The 17,061-nt window shown below is 41.7% G+C and overlaps 1 pseudogene; it reads left to right on the top strand.

The window, feature by feature from the left end:
• Positions 1-15,128: 15,128 nt before the first annotated feature.
• LOC138168024 (heat shock protein HSP 90-beta pseudogene) overlaps positions 15,129-17,061 on the top strand; it is a 67,905-nt pseudogene continuing 65,972 nt past the window's right edge.

The following is a 17,061-nucleotide window of genomic DNA, read 5'->3' as shown; positions in this document are numbered from 1 at the left end:
AGGCCAGTGCAGTCTGGACTTTGGGACCAGTAAGTGGGAGTGCGTGGCTTTTACCCCCGGGGCGAGAAACCGCTGAGACACCAGCACAGCCTGCCAGCACCACATGGTGGCTTCAGCTCCTGGCCTGCAGAGTGTAGGGGGACCAAGCACCAGTCTGAGGGGTAATTGCTCTTGCTTTAACCTGCTTGGATCTGGATTGCAGTCTAGGGTGGAGGTACTGGGGTGTGGGTCCAGCTTGCCAGAGCGTGTGGAGACCTCAGAGAGGGCACCCATCTAATACCTCCGGCAGCTGAGAAAACCCCAGCATTTGGGACAAAAACTCCCCTGCCTGGTGGCAGAGTCCTACCGTGGCAAAAAAAAGCCCAAAAGTCAAATAATTGAGTGGCAAAATGACCAGGCAGAGGAAACAAAGCAGACAGAAGATTCCAACATTACACTCCTATTTTGGGGATAAGAAGGAGCAAGGCATGGAACAGGAGGAAAACAGTGAAGTCAGTACTCCTCCACCAAAAGCTTCAAAGGAAAATACAAGCTGGTTACAGGCCATAGAGGACCTTAAGAAGCAGATAAGAGAAGTGGAGGAAAAATTGGGAAGAGAAATGAGAACAATGCAAGAAAATTATGAAATGAGAGTCAACAGCCTGACTGAAGAAAATAATACCTTAAAAAACAGACTGACTCAAATGGCAAAGGAGGCTCAAAAAGGCAATGAGGAGAAGAATGCCTTAAAAAGTAGAATTTGCCAGATGGAAAAATAATCTCAAAAGCTCACTGAGGAGAATCATTGCTTCAGAATTAGATTGGGGCAAATGGAAGCTAATGACTTTATGAGAAATCAAGATGCTGTTAAACAGATCCAAACAAATGAAAGAATAGAAAGCAATGTGAAATATCTCATGGGAAAAACCACTGACCTGGAAAATAGATCCAAGAGAGATCATTTAAAAATTTTTGGACTACCTGAAAGCCATGACCAAAGTAAGAACCTAGAAAGCATCCTCCAGGAAGTTCTCAAAGAAAACTGCCCTGATGTTTTAGAATGAGAGGGCAAAATAGAGGTTGAAAGAATCCACCGATCACCTCCTGAAAAAGATCCCAAAAAGAAAACTCCTAGGAATATTATAGCCAGGTTCCGGAATTCCCAGATTAAGGAGAGAATATTACAAGCAGCCAGGAAGAAACAATTTGAATATTGTGGAAACGCAATCAGGATAACCCAGGATCTGGCAGCTTCTACACTGAGGGTTCGAAGGGCCTGGAATGTGATATTCCGGAGGGCACAGGAGCTGGGATTAAAACCAAGAGTCACCTACGCAGCCAAACTGAGTATCATGTTTCAGGGGAAAATATGGTCATTCAGTGGAATAGAGGACTTTCAAGCATTCTTCCTGAAAAAACCAGAGTTGAATAGAAAATTTGACATTTAGATGCAAGAAGCAAGAGAAGCATGAGAAGGTAAACAGGGAAAAGAAATCATAAGGAACCTATCAAAGTTGAACTATTTTTTTTTTAAGCACTCGGGGTTGGGTGACTTGCTCAGGGTTGCATGGCCAGTTGTTGTTTCTGGGTGTGGTGCTGAGTGTCTGGGCTTGGATTTGATCTGGGTCGTCCCGGCACTGGAGCCGGTGCTCTTGCTCACTGAGCCACCTGGCCAAAGTTGAACTATTAACTTTCCTACATGAAAAAACAATAATTGTAACTTATGAAACTTTTCTCAGTAGTTGAAGGGATTAGAAATATATTATATATATATATATGTATATATAATATATATATATATGTCTTTATATGAGGGTATGCAGGCACATGAATACATATGTGAATGTGTGTATATACTTTTACAGATATACATAGATAGAGGGCACGGGACCAATTTAACAGAAAGGGATGATACTTAAAAGGTGAAATTAAGAGGTGAGAGGATATGGGGAGAGATAGAGTGGGGCAAACTATCTCATACAGAAGAGGCAAGGGGAAATGGTTACAATGGAGGGGAAGAATAGGAAGGCAAAAGGGAATAGGTCAACCTTATTCCTATTGAATCTGGCTTGAGGTGGGAGGGAAATACACACTAAATAGGGGATCTCACCCTCCAGGAGAATAGTGGGGAAGGGGATATGAGGGCGGATGATGGAAGGGAGGGCAGGCTGGGGGGGAGGGAAGTTGGAAGCACCCACTTTTGAAAAGGGACAAGATCAAAGTAGAGAATAAAACAAGTGGGAGGTGGGATAGGAGGGAGGGAAATACAGTCAGTCTTTTACAATACATCTACTACATTATTGTTTTGCATTAGCCGCACATGTACAACCTATACTGAACTGCTTGTCTCCCCAGTGGGGATGGGTGGCAGGGGGGGAAGGGAATGAATCTGGATTTGAAAGTTTTAAAATCAAATATTCAAATATATATATATATATATATATATATATATATACACACACACACACACACACACACATATGTGTGTGTATAAAAAAAATAAAAAAGACAATTAAAAAAAAGATTTCCTTCTTCCTGTGCACCTTTCCTCAGTTTCCCCACCATCACAATCTTCTCTCTGTCCCCATGGACTCCCTAGTTACCTTAACTAATCTCTTGGCTATCTCTTAGGGTCCCCTCTACCTAGTCTTTTCTTTGTCTCCTTGGCCTTCTCTCCATCCCTAGAACCTCTTTCTAGATGAGACAATATCATGTAGATTGAGGAGGAAGAAGACTAAATTTGGTTTCTGATCCCCTGACCTGTACTTCCCCAGCCCGAGCCTAAGGAATAAGGACTGAGGAACTGTAACTTAAACCCCAGAATAGCCCAGCATGAACCCTTGATGACTCTGAGACAATCCTAGAATGATATCAATTACTCAGAATGAGCTCACTTTCATTCATTCTACCCTATAACATTATGGAGTCCTAGGTAAGTGCCTCACCTGTTCCATCCCATGTATTCCCAGGCTCCTCCACCTTACCCAGAACCTGCAACATAAGCAGTCCCTATCTCATCCTAACTATCTGCTTATCACTGAAGCCTAGTCAACATCACAGAAACTTATCCATTGACAGAGCACCCCACCCTCTTCCCACAGTTCAGTGGCAGCAGTAGCCCCCACCCTCCTCCTCCCTTCAGCTCTAATCTTGGCACAGTTATGTGTTCTAGTGGGAGTTAACCAGGAAGGGTTATAAATGCTAAGAGAAGCACAGCCATCAGGGGTGGGAACCTGCTGCAAAGGACACTGGTTGTACCATTTCCCAGTGACTGCTCCAATTCTATATCCCAGGGAAGGTCATGCAACCTCTGCTGCCAGAATGGTATTCTTTTAGCTAAGGAAAGGGCCAAGCAGAAAGCTCTAATCTGCAGCAGGTTAAACCTGAATCAGATAGAGAGGGAGGAGGAAGCTTTACTTGCTGCCTCAAGGTCTCCTCCAACCCTTAGTTCTAGCCATGTCTTTTTTTTCCCCTTCCAAAGACAATCACTGAAAGGACCCTTAGGACAAATAAATAAATAAAATTTAAAGAAAAAGAAAAGAAAGGACCCTTGGAGGAACAAACCCTGAGCCAAAGTTGCCCCAAAGAGGGAGGTAAAGCTGGTCTGGACTTTTCAAAAAGAACTTCCTAAGTATAGGATGGTCTAGGAGTCATCAAGCTTATCTGAAAAACAAACAAACAAACCCTAGGGATTGAGTGGACAGCAAGTTATACATGAGTCATTGCAAACTAATGTTATCTTGGGCCGCATTTGGAGAGGCATGACTTTCAGGAATTTGGAGGTCCCTCCCTACTCTGCCCTGGTTGGATCTCATCTGAAATGTTATATATTCAATTCTGGGCAAGATGGGTTAAAACAGGCATTGAAAAATTGAAAGGTTTCTACAAAAAGGCAACCAGGAAAGTGAAGAGCTTTGAATCTATGTCATGTGATGGCTTGTGATGACTGCTTGAAGGTACTGTGAGTGTTTAGCTTAAAGAAGACTCTGAGAGGCATGATACAATATTCTAATCTGCTTGGAGGCTGATGCTTAAACCTCAACAAATGGATTCAAGGTGCAGAATGAGATCTGGTTTTTGATGTGGACAATATGGGAACTTGTTTTGCTTCAGAATATAATATACTTGTGACATAGTCTTTTGTTCTTTTCTATTGGGACAGATGAGAGGGAGAGAAAACATACTCTTGTTCACTGAAAAATAAAAATGAAATAAAAGAATAAGCCTCATCAGGAAATAAAAAAGCAGTTTGCAAGACTTCTAATGAGGCATTTTACACTTTACCTTGGCTCTGCACTGTCCAAACAACTCCTGGTACATGTATCCTGGTAAAATGTCCAGTCTTGGGCCAGTTTTCTTACCATTGATTTTCCCCTCCAAGTATGCTGGAATAGTTTCTAGGGAATCCTTTCCTCACAACATTTAGCTATGCCTCATTGGGATCAAGGAAGGAAGGGAGGGATGGAGGGAGGAAAAGAAGAAGGGAGGGCAGAAGAAAGAAAGGGAAGAGAAGTAAAGAAAGAAGGAAGGAGGGAAGGAAAGAAGGAGAAAAGGGAAGAATGACAGAGAAGAGGGGAGGGGGAAGAAAGGAGGGAAAGGAAGGAAAAAAGAAATAAAGGAAGGAAAAGAGGAAAGGGAGGAAGAAAGAGAGGAAAGAAAGGAGGGATGGAAGGCAAAGAAAGGTTAAAAGGGTGGGAAGGAAAAAAACAAAAAAGGGTGGGAAGAAGAAGAAAGAAAGGAGAAGTAAGGAAGAGAGGGAGGAAAGGAAGAAGGGAGGGATGGAGCGAGGAAAAGAAGGGAGGGGAGAAGAAGGAAAGGGAAGAGAAGAAGTAAAGAAAGAAGGAAGGAGGGGAGGAAAGAAGGAGAAAAGGGAAGAAGGACAGAGAAGAGGGGAGGGAGGGGGAAGAAAGGAGGGAAAGGAAGGAAAAAGAAATAAAGGAAGGAAAGGAGGAAAGGGAGGAAGAAAGAGAGGGAAGAAAGGAGGGAGGGAAGGTGAAGAAAGGTAAAAAGGGTGGGAAGAAGGAAGAAAGGAGAAGTAAGGAAGAGAGGGAGGAAAGGAATAAGGAAAAGAGAGGGGAAAAGGAAGGAAAGAAGAAAGGAGGGAGGAGGCAGAAAGGGAAGAAACAAGTATTTATTAAGTACCTACTATGCACCAGGCACTTTGCAAATATTATGTCATTTGATCCTCATAATAACCCTGCAAGGTAGGTGCTATTATTATCCCCATTTTACATTTTTAGCGATTGAGGCAATTAGAGACTAAATGACTTGCCCAAGATCACAGGTTTAGTAAATGTCGGAGGTGGGATTTGAACTCATGACCTCTAAACTTGGAGTCAATGTTCTTTCCATTGTGCTTTACTATTTTCTAACCCTATGGTCCTGTGGCATGGCTGTGGAGCTACAGGGCCTCCTAGGCAGTTAGATAGCAGAACAGAGAGAATGCTGGACCTGGAGTAGGAAATTAATCCATCAATCAATAACCATTTATTAAACATATTTAAAAAGTTTGAGAAATAATTTCTGGGTAATTTAAGCATTTTATTTATAATATCAGCATGTTTATTAATTAAAGGATGGTCATTTTGCCATCTCTCTCTTAGACCAAAAACAATTATGGCAGTAGGTTCGTGGCTTATATGCCCACAATGAAGAACTGGACCTGAACTTTCATTACATCATTTCCTTCTAATTTATTCCCAACCTTGGGCAATCTATTCAAAGAATTCATCCCCACCCAAATCCGAGTAGAGCACAATGACTTCCCCACCTGAGTGGGATCTGGACAAAGAAGGTTAGCTCAATCTTCAGAGACTGAGGTCTTGGAATGAGGATAAAAGATAAAGAGGGAAAATCTGAATCTCCCCAAATCATTGTTCATTAATAATTATTTCTCTAAGCACCTACTTTGTGCCAGGCACTGTGCTAAGGCCTGGAGATACAGAAAGAGGCAAAAGTCAGTCCCTGCCCTCAAGGAGCCTACTCTTCCAATGGGAGATCAAACATGTGAACAAATACATGCAAAGCAAGCTATATACAGGATAAACAGGAAATAATTAAAGGAGGGAAAGCCCTGGAATTGAGAGATTAGGGAAGACCAGAGATCTAATCCTTCTTCAGATAATTATTAGTTCTGTGACACTTGGTGAGTCATTTAACATTAGATTGCCTCAGTTTCCTCATCTGTAAAATAGAGATATTGATAGCACCTACCTCCCAGGGTTGCTATAGAGATAAAATAATATTTGTAAAATGTTTTGAAAATGTTCAAGTTCTATGTAAGTGCTAGAAATTATTACGTAAATAGCTATTATTCTGCTGATGAAACCACTCAGGGAAAATTACAGAATCATAAGATTAGATAGATTTGGAACTAGAAGGGACATTACAAGCAACCCAGTCCAATCTCTCATTTTATAGAGGAAGAAACTGAAACCCAGACTTGCTCAAACTTACAGAGGTCATAAGTGAAAGAGGGAGCATTTGAATCCAGGTCCTTAACTCCAAGTCCAGTATTCTTCCCACTCTACTACATTGCCTCATCCTGTTCTGTCTTCTGCCTAGTTCAACTTCAGTGGCTCACCTTCCATTCTTTCATGAGCCCCAAGGACTACCCCAGTTCACACTCTCTTGCCTCTGACCCAACGCTGCTTTCCTCCTGGGTCCCCTAAATAATTGTCTATAGGATTCTTCCTACCCAAAAATCAACCCAAGGCCCTGTGGGGATTCTTCTATTGCAGAGACCAGTGAAGATGCCTTCCACAGGTAAGTTCAGGCACAAATAGTCTATATGAACATTTGGAGTGGAGATGGCTCTAAATCTGTGCATCTCGTGTTTCTTTGGAGCTGCTGCAATTCTGCTTTGGTTGGAGAGGACAGGACCTCCTTTGATGCAGGCATGTCATGCTAGGCTGTCCTTTGCCTCTCATGTCCCAAACTGATTTGAAAGTTCTTCAAAGAAACCTTGAGAGTGTCCTTGTATCACTTCTTCTGACCACCACATGAGCACCTTCCCTGTGGGAGTTCTCCCTGAAATCGTTTTCTAGGCAATATACATCTGGCATTCGAAGCACATGGCCAGCCCATCAGAACTGCACTCCCTACAGCAGAATATGAATGCTTGTCAGTTTAGCTGCATAAAAGACCTCGGCGGCCAGTACCAGGTGATCTTCAAACTCTTCCTAAGACAATTCAGATGGAAGTGATTCAGTTTCTTGGCATGGCCCTGGTAGGTTTAGTTGGCATACAACAATGATGTCAGCACAACAGCTCTATAGACCTTCAGTTTGGTAGACAATCTAATACCTCTTCTCTCCCACACTTTCCTTCAGTGCATCTCAAACACTGAACTAGCCTGGTAATGTGCACATCAACCTTATTATCTATATGGACATTCCTGGAAAGTATAATACTAAGGTAAGTGAACTTAGCTACAGTATTCAAAATTTCTCCATTTGCTATAACCTATGATTCCAGGTATGGGTGGTGTCGTGCTGACTGGTGGTGAACCTGTATTTTCTTGATATTAATTGTTAGGGGGTGGCTAGGTGGCTCAGTGAATAGAGCACTGGCTCTGGAGTCAAGAGGACCTGAGTTCAAATCTGGCCTCAGACGCTTAACACAAAAACTAGCCACATGACCTTGGGCAAGTCACTTAATCCCAATTGCCCTCCCAAAAGCAGAAAAAAAAAAAAAAGATATTGTTAGGCAAAAATTAGCACACGCAGCAGAGAATTGATCCATACTTTGTTGCATTTAAGCTTCAGAGGTTGCATTGAATGTACAATCATCTGTAAACAAAAAAATCATCATGTACCAACTCTCCTTCCACTTTAGTCTTGGCTTGTAGCTTTTCAAGTTAAATAATTTGCAAATAGTGCAGTAGCTGACCTTGAGGCTGTGTTCAATGTCATTGAAGGCATCTGACAACATTGCTGAAAACATCATGCTAAAAAGCATGGGAGCAAGCACACAGCCTTGCTTCACTCCATCAGTGACTGGGAAAGCACAAGAGCATCACCCTTTATCCAAAACCTGTTCAAGCATGCTATCATAAAATTGATGTATCATAATACTGATGAATTTTTCCAGGCAAACAATTTTTGATGTAATTTTCCATAAGTTCTCACAAATGATTGTATCAAAGACCTTAGGCATATCAAGAAACATTTTGTGCAGACCTCTGCTCTGCTCCTGGCATTTCTCCTGAGGTTGTCAGGCAACAAATACCATATCAAATGTTCCTTGGCCCTTTCTAAAGCCACACTAGCACTCAGGTAGATGATCATCTTCCAGGTGAAGGATCAACCTATTTAGGAGGATTCTGGCAAGAATCTTGCCAGTAGTGACTAAGAGAAGGACTCCGCACCCATGATTGTAACCAGACAATCTATTTCCTTTAACTTTATAGAGACAAACAATGGAGGCATCTTTGAACACCTGGGGGATAACCCCTTCTTGCCATATAACCTGGGAAATTTCAGTCAGCTTTTGGATAAGCAGTAGACCCCCACCTTATAAAAATATCAGCTGGAATAGAATTAGCTCCCAATGCTTTTCCACATGAGAAGAACTGAATAACATTTAAGACCTCTACCAAAGTTCAAAATTTGGCTAGACAGGGACTGACTTCAACATGAGATGTAAAGTCAATGGCTTCAGCATTGATTGATGATGGTCTGTTGAGAAGATTATGGAAGTGTTCTGCCCATCTCTCCAGGATTTTTTCTTATTCCTAATCAATGTGCCTCCATCCACACTGAGTAGGTGAGATGCACCATAAATCTTTGGCCCATAAATAGCCTTCGGGGCATTATAAAAGTGCTTTGGATTGCTATTATCAGAGTAAAACTGAATTTCTGCTGCCTTCTTATGAGCTAAAAATTCTACATCTCTCTAAGCTTTGCTTACACTTTACTTTTGATGAAGTTAAATAGTTAAATGATGACTTTTAGAGACCCTGCGGAGTTCTGTAACTTCTGAATTTCCCTATCATTTTGTCAAATCAGTCTTGATGTTTGAGAGTGTTCTGACTCAAATGAGTAAATGCAATGCTGTACACCAGATATCTGAAAACTGTCCACTCCTTTTCTGGTCCAGTGTTGCCAACTGTGTGTTGGCTCAGATTTACCCAGTTAGTAATGGACTGTTCCCACTCATTGAAGTGCCCTAATCTGTTGATATTAAGTCTTCTGGTAGTCATATTGCCTTGGGACTGCTGCTTTTGTTGAATTTAAATATTTAGCTTGGAGAGGATAAGTCTATGATCACCCCAGCACTCTGAACCACACATTGCCTTCATCACTCTCACATCCTGTCTGTCTCTTCTCCTTACAATGACATAATCTATTAAATACCAGTGCTTGCTGCACAGTGCATCCACAAAGTTTTTTTTTAAGTAATCAGGCTTAAGTAACTTGCTCAAGGTTACATGGCCAGTTATTTCTGGGTGTGGTGCTAAGTATCTGAGCCTGGATTCGATCCCCAGGTCATCCCGACACTGGAGCTGGTGCTCTTACTCGCTGTGCTACCTGGCTGCCCCCCATACACAAAGTTTTATTGTATTTAGATAAATGGAAGGCAGTGTTGGTGATGAGGTCATAAGATGCAAAAATAGTAGTATATATAGTATTATATATATAACATATATATAATATATATAGTATTATAATAGTAGTATATATAGTATATAATAGTAGTCAGTGACAACCGCTGGTGCTCTTCCCAATTCTTTTCCTCCCAAGGAGTTCCTACCATGTCTGGTAGTCTGTATCTACTCTTGCATTAAAGTCACCCAGAATTACAAGTTTGTTCTCTTTTGGCATATTGATGATGAGGGTCTCCGGGTCTTCATAAAATTTTTCTTTGCCTCATCAGGGTTCATCATGGTGGGAACATAACACTGATGATGGTGGCATGGGGCTTTTCTGCAAGTGGCAATAACATTGTCATGAGCCTGTTGTTCACTCCTTTTGGGAGGCATATAAGCCTGTTGATTAGACTAGTTTTGATTGCAAAACCAACACAAGCTTCTTGGCATTCCCGTTCATTGTAGTCACTTTAGAAAAATATGTATCCAGCTCCAACTTTGGTAAACTAGCCTTTATTTACCAGTCTTGTTTCACTCAGCACTGCTATTTGGATGTGATACCTGCCTAGCTCTCTCACAAAAGCTATTCAACTTTCAGGTCTACTGGATTTCATGTTGTCCATAAGCATGTGCACAGTCCACTTACCAATGGTGAGTAGAATCATCTTTGTAGAAGTTTTTGCACAGTTTTGTGCACAGGGTGGGATCCCTACCTACTGTAGGATTGGGTAAAGCAGACAATTTTTATGGCACTTTTTCTAGCCCCTTCTTCATTCCAGGAGGTGAGCATCCTTAAAGGACTGTGACTACAGCTCCCAGTGTATTCACACCTGATGCTTCATCACTTACCTGTCACCACAGGACTTTGAGATGGGGAAAAATGGTAAAATGGTATGGATGATGGTTTTGATTCACATATAAATTGGATTTAAGAGAGTCAGGATGGCCAAAGTCATGGTTTCATTCTCTTTCAGAATCATCAAAGTCCAGTGACAAGACAGAGTCAAGAGGATTGGTGATTCAGTAGATGACCTTGGCATCTTCAATGTCTAACAGAGTTCTAAGCACTCCACAGTGCCTGCTTCAGCAAACTTCATGACCATTGGAACAAATTGTTCTCATATGCTCATTCCACTGGGGGAAGTCTTGTTATGCGTGGGGGTAGACACTCCCCTAATTTATCAAAGGTTTGAGACCCCTTTGTCACCCTTAACGTGGTTTAGTCCATCTGCTGAAATGGTATTACCAGGATGTGGCCACTGTGCATGCTACAGCTTCTCAGAGGCACAGGTGAGAGTTGGGTGGATGAAGTAGACACCAAAGGTGGAAAGCAGCCTTGAAAAGGGCTCAGCAGCCCTCACATCAGAGATACTAGTCTTCCCTGAACATGCCTTACACCCCTAAAATCATATTATTTGCTTTCTCAATGGGTGGGGAAGGGACTGGAGGGAAGGAGAGAATTTGGAACTCAAAATAAAAAAAAAAACTTAAAATAAATAAAGTATATTTTTAAAATAAAAAAGTCCTATTGTGGAGGAAGGGATGGAGGTACCCCCTTGATAGCATCCCACCATGATTTCCCAAAGTGATTAGCTTAGGGGTCAGACTCTGGAGGCTGACTCCAACTAATAATACTAAAAACAGTGACCTCCTAAGGGTAACCTGTGTTTCAGGAGAAATTCTAGAGCCCTAAGCTTGTCATGTATGACACAGGGAGAGAGGCTCACCCTTCAATTGATACTTTTCCCCTTCTTATACAAGGGATCTTGAAAACAGTCTAAGAAGGAGATGTGGGACCTGGAAAAAATTACCTTCTCCAACAGTCCCTGGGGATTTTCCTATAGAATTTCTCCCTATGAGGAAGAAGTCAAGATCACAGATTTAGAGGCTTTAGAGACTTTTGAGGCTACCTAGTCCAGTGCCCTCATTTTTCAGGTAAAGAATCTGAAGTCTAGAGAGGTTAAGTGACTTGTCTAAGATCATATTGGTAGTAAGTGGCAAAGGCAAGATTTGAATCCAAGTCACCGCTATACAACATTGTCTCTCTGCCCAAGTATATGAGAAGTATAGGAGTATAAACAGATGACCTCTTAAAGACTCTCTAGTCTCTATTCAAAGCTATTCACCCTTAAATCTGAATAACTGTTATTGACAGGTGAGCTAACTCCCAGAGATCATCTGGCACCAGGTAGCCTGAGTTCAAGCCCTGCTTCTGCTACCTGTGTGACTTAGGTAAGACACCATCTCTGGGTCTCAGTTGTCGTCATCTGTTAAATGAGTGAACACAAGTCCAAAAAACTCATGACAGAAAATGCTATCCACATCCAGAGAAAGAAGTGATAGAATCTGAATACAGATTGAAGCATAGTATTTTCACTTTATTTTTTTCATGGTTTTTTTTTCCTTTTGTTCTGTTTCTTCTTTCACAACATGACTAATATGGAAACGTTTTATATTATTGCACATATATAACCTATATCGAATTGCTTACCCTCTTAGGGAGAGAAGAGAGGAATAAGGGAGATAATTTGGAATGCAAAATTTTATATTAAAAATGAATGTGAAAAAATTGTCTTTATATGTAATTGGAAAAATAAAATACTATTTAAAAGAAAATACTAAATGAGAGAGGAAGAGAAGATACTTGCCTGCTGCTTTCCTAGATTGGAAGTGAAGGTGATGAGAAAACAGTGCTGGAGGAAGGTCTAGGGATGGCAAAGAAACAAGTGAAGTCATACCCATGGCAGCCTTTCATAGTGCCCACAGGGCAGAGAGCAGGAAAAGAAGTTCCTGGCAAGCTCATGCATTCAAAATGGCAGTGTTCATCCCAGAGCAAAGGCCTGGTGCCCTTCACTCCAGATTCTAAGATTCCTGGATTCCAGATTCTGGAAGATTCCTCAGAATTTTGGGGTGAAGATGAGAGTGGGAAGGGCATGTGTAACACAACCGATGATATTTATTCCACTGGCCCTTCACAGATAAATTTACACCTACTTCTCTGTGAAGTGCCCTCTGTAAAAGGATTACTGTCATCTACCTTGAAGTAGCAGCTGGTCTCCAGACAACAACCTATGGGGTAAAAATGTTAGCTCCTCTCAGAGGAAAGGAAGGGGGGGGTGCTGGGAAGAAAGTACAAAATAGCAAAAGCAAGGGTCAGAGTTTACCAGGAGGGACAGAATAAACCAAATGATTGAACATATGTGAAGTGCTTTGCAAAACTATGTTAATGCCCACTGCTACTTTTACTAGGGGTTTGGAATTAACAATTTTTTGTCTTTTGTAACCTTTCTCAAAACTCTGGGCAAAGTGTATTTGAGGTCAGTTTTCTAAATTTTGGGGGAAAGTTATAGATGTATTTTAAATCCTGTGAGTTTATTATGAAACTAGTATTCATCAGTAAAAACAAACCTTTCAACAAAGAACTACAAAGAGAATTGTATATAAAAAATGCACATTTTAAGGACTGAACCCTCATTGGTCATTCTTGTTCATATATTTGATTTATAAGATCTTTATCAGAATAATTTCTTGCACATATTTTTCCTAGTTAGCTCATTCTGTTCTAATTCTAAGCTAAACTGATTTTGCTTATTAGTCAATTGATAAAATTTTTAAGCACTTACGATGGACCAGGGGCCATGTCGAGTGCTAAATCCTTTTCAGTTTTACATACTTTAAATATTTTTCAGTTTTACATACAAAATCATAATTACCCACTTTATCTTTTGTGATCATCTCTATCCCTGGTTAGTTAAGGTCATCAATATGAATGTTACCTCCTTTTCTTGTCCTCTTACATTTTAAAGACATGACCTTAGGTCATGTCTCCTTTTTGAGACTAGCATGTTATGTGATCTGAGTTGGTAGTCTAAACAGAATTTTTTGCTAGCATCCTGTTTTCTCAGTTTCATGATGATGCCTTGCATGGGGAAAGATGGAAGGGAAATGTTTCGGTTCCCCACTAGTTTGAGAGATACCACGGGAAATCCAAGGAGCCAGGGACAAGCCTGGGAAGGTGTTTTCTTGGTTTTCCCCAGGCTTTGGAGGAGAAAGGGATAGGGAGGGGTTGCCAAAGCATATAGGGCTGGGCCCATAATGAAGGCGGAATAACTGAAGCTTTGCCACGGAGTGCTGAGACCTATGAACATCCAAAGAGAGTCTTTCCTCTCCATTAGCCCACCAGCCCCATGCTTTGTGGTCCTCTGCCAGTTGACAAAGGAAATCAGCTTTGATTGATTAATTTGATTTATTTTTAGTTTGATTATTAGAGTAGGCTCCCTTCTTTAGGAAAAGCTAGCCCTAGCAGTTAAGCCAGAAAAACATAGATCATCTCCTAAGTGTAGGTTACCTATAGATTTAATGACTAGATAGAGAAGACTTTATCATTTAGTAGCAGGCAATTTAGAAGAATAAAATAATCATAAGATTATAAGGTTTTTCCAAAGGCTAAATTTCCCATTGTAGAAGAAAGTGGGATTGACCAGAGGCTAAGTTCCCCTTTCTAGAAAAAGGGTAGCTGGAGAATAAGCCACTTTTTTATTGAGCTAGAGTCTGAGTTGAGTAATGGACTATTCTAAGGGAGATGGGAGAGGGGGGTGACTGCTAACCACTGACCACAAGTTCTCTTTCCCAGTCCACTTTCTGGTTACAAAAGGCAGCACCTGGAGGAAAGGATTAAGAAAGTCTAGGAGAAGCTAACTAGTCAGGTGACCTGCCTTGTCCAGTTGAATTATGTTCAAAACAGGTTTTTATCATTTTTCCAGTTCCTCTTTTTTGTTATAAAAAATCATCTCTGTAAATCACTCCTTGTCTCTGACCTCTGAAGGGTCAAGTGACCTGGTTTAATAAGCAAATGCTAGCTCTTCAATTAAATCATAGATGGTTCTGTAACTTTGTTCTCACTTTCATTTTTATTTCAAAAAATAAGTTTTGTCACAGCCATCGCTTTATATGGCATGATCACCAAATCTCCCACCTCTAGCCCCAAGCTAGAAAACTACATAGGACCACAAAGATCCCTTGGGACCTTGGGCAGATCACTGAACTTCCCTAGCTTCTGTTTGCTCACCTATAGATTGAGAGGCTTGAAGTAGTTGGCTTTCTGAGATTTCTTCCATCTCTTACCAATGTAAGAGCAAAAGAGAAGGAAATAACTTTTACAATGGTTCCCTCACAAGTCCCAACTAGTCCTTGCCTTCCATGGTCATCAGTCCCCTTATCATCCTGGTCCTTCCCTTCTGCTCATGCTCCAGGTTGTCACTATCTTTCCTGAAATGTGGAACTTTAAAGTGAGTATAGTTCTCTACACGTAGTCCGACCAAGGCATAGCATAGTGGAATCATCACCTCTCAGGTCCCGGACTTGTCTCTCTTAATGAACACTAGGAGTTTGCTAGCATTTTGGGGGATGCAGCTTCATACTGCTAACCCATCTTGAACTTTTGGGCCAGCAAAACCCTCACATTCATGAATTTATGTGAACTATTGCTCATGACTCCTTCAGCTTTGCTTATGTCCTTGCCTAAAGAAGCCTTCATGTTCCCTAAAGAACTGTCAGGTTCTCTTGTGCCAAGCTCCTCATGGTACCCTGTCTTCGGTGCCACTGGACTCAGCACTTCCCTCAACCGGCCTTCTTATCCGCAACCACTCAAGATGCCTAAGGAAGTACAGCATGGAGAGAAGGAGGTGGAGACCTTTGCCTTCCAGGCAGAGATTGTCCAGCTTATGTCCTTGATCATCAACACCTTCTATTCTAATAAGGAAATCTTCCTTCGAGAGATCATTTCCAATGCCTCTGATGCCCTGGACAAGATCCGTTATGAGAGTTTGACAGATCCTTCCAAATTAGACAGTGGTAAAGAACTAAAGATTGACATCATCCCCAACCCTCAGGAGCATACTCTGACTTTGGTGGATACTGGCAGTGGCATGACAAAAGCTGACTTGATCAATAACTTGGGGACCATTGCTAAGTCTGGCACCAAGGCTTTCATAGAGGCTTTGCAGACTGGAGCAGACATCTCCATGATTGGTCAGTTTGGTGTGGGTTTCTATTCTGCTTACTCAGTGGCAGAGAAAGTAGTTGTCATCACCAAGCACGATGATGAACAGTATTCCTGGGAGTCTTCTGCTGGTGGCTCTTTCACAGTCTGTGCTGACCATGGTGAGCCTATTGATAGGGACACCAAGGTGATCTTACATCTGAAAGAAGACCAGACAGAGTATCTGGAAGGGTGGAGGGTCAAGGAGGTTGTGAAGAAGCGCTCTCAATTCATTGGCTATCCCACCACACTTTATCTGGAGAAAGAACGAGAGAAGGAAATCAGTGATGAGACAGAGGAAGACAAAGAGAAAGAAGAGGAAGAACCAGCTAAAGATGGGAGAAACCCAAGATTGAAGATGTAGGATCTGATGAAGAAGATGAAGGCAAGGACAAGAAAAAGAAAACCAAGAAGATCAAGGAGAAATACATTGATCAGGAAGAGCTGAACAAGACCAAACCCATCCGGACACGTAACCCTGATGACATCAGCCAAGAGGAATATGGCGAGTTTTAGAAGAGCCTCACCAATGATTGGGAAGATCACTTGGCAGTAAAGCATTTCTCTGTGGAAGGTCAGCTGGAATTCAGAGCTCTGCTCTTCATCCCCCGCCAGGCTCCTTTTGATCTCTTTGAAAACAAGAAGAAGAAGAACATTAAGCTGTACGTACGGCGTGTGTTCATCATGGACAGTTGTGATGAGCTTATTCTTGAGTATCTTAATTTTATCTGAGGTGTGGTAGACTCTGAGGATCTGCCCCTCAACATTTCCAGAGAGATGCCGCAGCAGAGTAAGATCTTGAAGGTCATCCGTAAGAACGTTTTCAAGAAGTGTCTAGAGCTCTTCTCTGAACTGGCAGAAGACAAAGAAAACTACAAAAAGTTTTGTGAGGCCTTTTAGAAAAATCTGAAGCTTGGAATCCATGAGGACTCAACCAACAGGCGCTGTCTATCTGAACTGTTACGTTATCACACATCTCAGTCAGGAGATGAGATGACTTCCTTGTCTGAATATGTATCTAGAATGAAGGAAACCCAGAAATGCATCTACTATATCCCTGGTGAGAGCAAAGAACAAGTGGCCAACTCTGCTTTTGTGGAGCGGGTGCGGAAACGTGGTTTTGAAGTGTATACATGACAGAACCCATTGATGAGCACTGAGTGCAGCAGCTAAAGGAATTCGATGGGAAGACCCTTGTCTCTGTTACTAAGGAAGGGTTAGAACTTCCAGAGGATGAAGAAGACAAGAAAAAAATGGAGGAGAGCAAGGCAAAGTTTGAGAACTTGTGCAAGCTAATGAAGGAAATTCTGGAGAAGAAGGTTGAGAAAGTGACAGTCTCCAATTGGCTGGTGTCTTCACCCTGCTGCATTGTGACTAGCACATATGGCTGGATGGCCAACGTGGAATGCATCATGAAGGCCCAGGCATTGAGAGACAACTCCACAATGGGTTA

This window comes from Petaurus breviceps, unplaced genomic scaffold, assembly GCF_028583685.1.
Source record: "Petaurus breviceps papuanus isolate PSGF00001 unplaced genomic scaffold, PetGlider_PUasm1.0 350, whole genome shotgun sequence".
Classification (NCBI taxonomy): domain Eukaryota; kingdom Metazoa; phylum Chordata; class Mammalia; order Diprotodontia; family Petauridae; genus Petaurus; species Petaurus breviceps.
This window is presented reverse-complemented; position numbering and strand designations above follow the sequence as displayed.